Source organism: Papio anubis, chromosome 18 (genome assembly GCF_008728515.1).
Source record: "Papio anubis isolate 15944 chromosome 18, Panubis1.0, whole genome shotgun sequence".
Taxonomy (NCBI): domain Eukaryota; kingdom Metazoa; phylum Chordata; class Mammalia; order Primates; family Cercopithecidae; genus Papio; species Papio anubis.
This window is the reverse complement of record NC_044993.1, coordinates 43,731,816-43,736,389: the sequence shown is the minus strand read 5'-3', so window position 1 is coordinate 43,736,389 and position 4,574 is coordinate 43,731,816. Positions and strand designations below refer to the sequence as shown.

The following is a 4,574-nucleotide window of genomic DNA, read 5'->3' as shown; positions in this document are numbered from 1 at the left end:
TTACCCTTCCTCCAATAATGTAAAAGTGTTCTTTTTTCTTTGCAACCTCACTAGCACCTGTTATTTTTGGACTTTCTAATACTATCTATTCTGATTGGTGAGATGTTATCTCCTTGTGGTTTTGGTTTGCGTTTCTCTGGTGATTAATGATGATAAACCTTTATGTCGGTTAGCTGCTGGCATGTCTTCTTTTGAGAAGTGTCTGTTCACGCCCTTTGCCCGCTTTTTAATGGGATTATTTGTTTTTTGTTGATGTCATTAAGTTCCTTCTGCATTCTGGATATTAGACTTTTGTCAGATGCATAGTTTGTGAATATTTTCTCCCATTTTGTAGGATATCTGTTTACTTCCTTAATATTTTGTCTTGCTGTGGAGAAACTCTTTGGCTTAAATAGGTCCCACTTACCAATTTTTATTTTCTTGAAATTGCTTTTGATGACTTAGCCATAAATTCTTTGCCAGGGCCAATGTCAAGAAAGGCATTTCCTAGGTTTCCTTCTAGGATTTTCCTAATTTGAGGTCTTACATTTAAATGTTTAACTCACCTTGAGTTGATTTTTGTATATGGTGATATGAAGGGGTCCAGTTTCATTCTTCATATAGACAGAGTTATCCCAGCACCATTTATTGAATAAAGTGTCTTGTCCCCATTGCTTAGTTTTTGTCAACTTTGTTAAAAATCAGCTGATTGTAGTTGTGTGGCTTTATTTCTGAGTTCTCTACTTCTGTTTTATTTGACTATGTGACTGTTTTTGTACCAGTGCCACGCTGTTTTGGTTACTACAGTCTTGTAGTGTATTTTGAAATTAGTCAATGTGATGGCTCCAGCTTTGTCCTTTCCATTTAAAATTACTATGCCTATTTGGGCTCTTTGTGTCTTGGTGCCCAGGGACCCAGCGAGGGGCGAGGGCAGCTCCAAGCCAACCCCGATCCCACTCCCACCTCACACTTCCCAGAAAGCTTGTCCCTGTCACTCCACCGAGCTGGATCGGGAGCCCTGCCATGCCGAGGGTATCTCCCAGAGCCCCAGCTGGTGTGGCCAGGCCCCAGGAGTAGGATGGGGCTCCCCCTATGAAGGCTTGTGGCAGCCAGAACTGATACAGTCCCCCTGGTCTGGGGCCAAGATGCCAGCTGCGGAGGGCAGGAGTGTCTGGAACCATGGCTGGTGCCTCAGTGAAAGTGGCAGTTGAGGGTTCAGCCCTTTGTAACACACCTTAGAACAGACAGGATGCCAAGTGTGTGGTCAGCATGCAGGGCAATACCACCTCCATCATCAATCCTAAACAGACAAGGATATCCCCAAAAGCTTCACCTTTGACTACTTCTACTGGTCACACACTTCGGTGGAAGATGCCGTTTGCATCTCAGCAGCAAGTGTATCGGGACATTGGACCTGCTGCTCCATGCCTTTGAAGGCTACAATGTGTGCATCTTTGCCTACAGGCAAACCGGGGCTGAGAAATCCTATGCCATGATGGGGCAGCAGGAGCCAGGGTAGCAGAGAATGATGCCACAGCTCTCTGGATTTCTTCTCTCACATTAGTGAGAACCAGAGTGCTCAGCTATCCTACTCTGTGGAGGTGAGCTATTTGGAGATCTATTGTGAGTGGGTACGAGACCTCTTGAACCCCAAGAGTCGAGGTTCTCTGTGGGCCCGGGAGCGCCACATCCTGGGCTTCTGCATGCAGGCCCTGTCCAAATGGGCTGTGACCTCCTACGCGGACATTGCTGACCTCGTAGACTGTGGAAATAAAGCATGGACTGTGGCTACCACTAACATGAATGAGACCAGCAGCCGTTCACATGCTATCTTTACCATTGTCTTCACACAGAGCTGCCTTAATCAGCTCACTGGGCTGGACTTGGAGAAGGTCAGGTCAGTAAGATCATTTTTGTGGACCTTGTTGAGAGTGAATGACTGACTCCTCAGGGACCCGGGGTTGTGCCTGAAGGAGGGCACCAACATCAATAAGTCTCTGATTACTTTAGGGAAGGTGATCTCAGCCCTTGCAGATATGCAAACAAAGAAGCAGAAGTCGGATTTTATCCCCTACAGAGACTCTGTGCTCACCTGGCTGCTCTGGGAAAGTTTGGGTGGGATCTCATGCACAGCAATGATTGCAGCCCTGAGCCCTGCTGACATCAATTACAAGGAGACTCATCACTCGGGTATGGCGACCGCACCAAGAAAATCTGCAATGCCTTCAACAAGGCCCCTAATGCCCAACTGATTAGAGAGCTGCAGGAGAAGGTGGCCCTGCTGTGGGAACTACTGATGGCTCAGGGAATGTCAGCCTCTGCTCTGGAAGACCTGAACGTGGAAGAAGGAAGTGTCAGAGGTGCCTTGCCAGCTGTATCGTCTGCTCCCTGCTCCAGTTTCACTCTCATCCCTAACTCCACATAATGGGGAGCTGGAGCCATGATTCTCCCCCAACACAGAGCCCCAGATTGGGCCTGAGGAAGCCATGGAGAGGCTGCAGAAGACAGAGAAGATTATAGCTGAGCTGAATGAGATGTGGGAGAAGCCGTGCAAGGCAGAAGCCCTGAGGACGGAGACAGAAGTGTTGCTGGCATCACGAGCCAGAGTGGTGACTCCTGAAGGAACTAGTTACCTAGAATACAAACACTCACAAAACAGTGAGGGAAACACATCAACTAGAAAATGGGCAAAAATGTGAGCAGACATTTTCACTGAACTGGACATAAAGATGCACTCCACTAGTCCTGTGGAGTGGGGACTTGTGGTGTCTCTTCTGGGCGCACCCATGGCCACTCATGGACCAGTCAGCACGCACTTCCTCCCCTCGGAGGTCTATAAAAGCCCTGGGATCAGCCAGAGAAGGACAGAAGACGTCCAGACAACAAAGAGGGCAGAAGTCGTTTGACCATCACCTGCAGAGAGGAGGATTCTCTCTGCTGACAGGTGGAGCTGATGAGATGACCGGCTACAGAGAAGACCTGTCATCTCTGCTGAGAGCTGCAGAGGTGACCTGAGCAACAGCAGAGAGGACCTACCCTCTCTGCTGATTGGTGCAGAGTCAAACTGCCAGCAGAGAGGAACCATTCTCCAGGGCCGCCTCCCCACCACTGAGAGCTGTGGAGAAGGTCCTCTCCCACCGAGGAGCTACAGAGAGGACCCTTACCCTCTCCTGCCGAGGAGCTGCGGAGAGGACCTGCCAGCAGTGAGGAGCCACTCTCCAGGGCTGCCTCTCCTCTGAGAGCTGCAGACCTTACCGTCTCCTGCTGAAGCGCTGGGTAGAGGACTTACCCCCTCTTGCTGAAGAACTGCAGGGAGGACCTGCAGGCAACCAGGACCCACTGTCTTCAGGGCCTCTCCTTTGCTGAGAACTGAACACTTAATGGATGACCTGACTACAGAGAGGAGCTATGTCTGCTGAGTGCTGTTCTAACATTTAATCAAGCTCATCTTCATCTCATTCACCTTTGTTGTCTGCATATCTCATTTGTACCTCATTCTTCCTGGACACAGGCCAAGAAAAGAACTTGGTGTAGGGCCACAGAGGTTTCTGGCCCAGCCAGAAAATGGACCCCTGAAGTCCCATAAGAGTCTCAATTTGCATTTCCTTAGTGGTTAGTGATGCTGAGCATTTTTCTCATGTTAGTTGCCATCTTTATATCCACTTCAGTGGAAATGTCTGCTCGCATTTTTGCCCATTTTCTAGTTGATTTGTTCCTCTCACTGTTTTGTGAGTGTTTGCATTCTAGGTAACTAGTCCTTTCAGGAGTCACCACTCTGGCTCGTCTGAACTGAAATGTCTCTCATCCTTGTGTGAGTTGTGGTAATGGTTTAACTGGGCTCTTTGCCCAGCCTCATGGAGTTTGACCCTATTCACGTGAGGCTTAGTATTAAGGAAGACGCTAGAGGAGAACCCTCTGCAGATTTCTGGAGGTCTTTTTGTGATTTTTTTTTTTTTTTTTTTGGAGACAGTCTTGCTCTGTCACCACCCAGGCTGTAGTGCAGTGGCACCTGAGGTTAAGTGACCTTCCCACCTCAACCTTCCAGATTGCTGGTACTACAGGTGTGCACCACCCCAACCAGCTAATTTTTTTTAAGAGATGGGGTGTTAATATGTAGCCTAGGCTTGTCTCAAACTGCTGGGTTGAAGTGATCTGCCCTCCTTAGCCTCCCAAAGTGCTGGGTTTACACGTGTGAGCCACTGTGCCCGGCCTGTGATTAAGTCTCTTGGTACTTTTTTTTTTTTTTTTTTTAAATTCCAGCTCGCTCTCTCACCAAATTCTGATCTCTGTTTCCTCAGCTCAGTGAGATGCTGTGCTCTGCTGAAATTTCAGTTTCTCGGCTGCAGTCTGGAAGGTGCCTCAGGCAGAAAGTCAGGGTAATGACAGGACTCGCAACATTTGTTTCCCTTCTTTCAGGGATCATCATCCTGCCTTATCCATTGCTTGAAAACTGTTGTTTCGTATATTTTGTCCAGTCTTCTAGTTGTTTGTTGATGGAAAAGTAAATTTAGTCCCAGTAACTTCTTTTTTTCCTATTATACCTTAAGTTCTAGGGTACATGTGCACAACGTGCAGGCTTGTTACATATGTATACA

At 47.9% G+C, this 4,574-nt stretch overlaps 1 pseudogene; it reads left to right on the top strand.

Annotated features, from left to right (window-relative positions):
- The first annotated feature begins 754 nt into the window (after positions 1–754).
- Positions 755–3,928, top strand: LOC101022927 (annotated as a pseudogene).
- Positions 3,929–4,574: the final 646 nt, after the last annotated feature.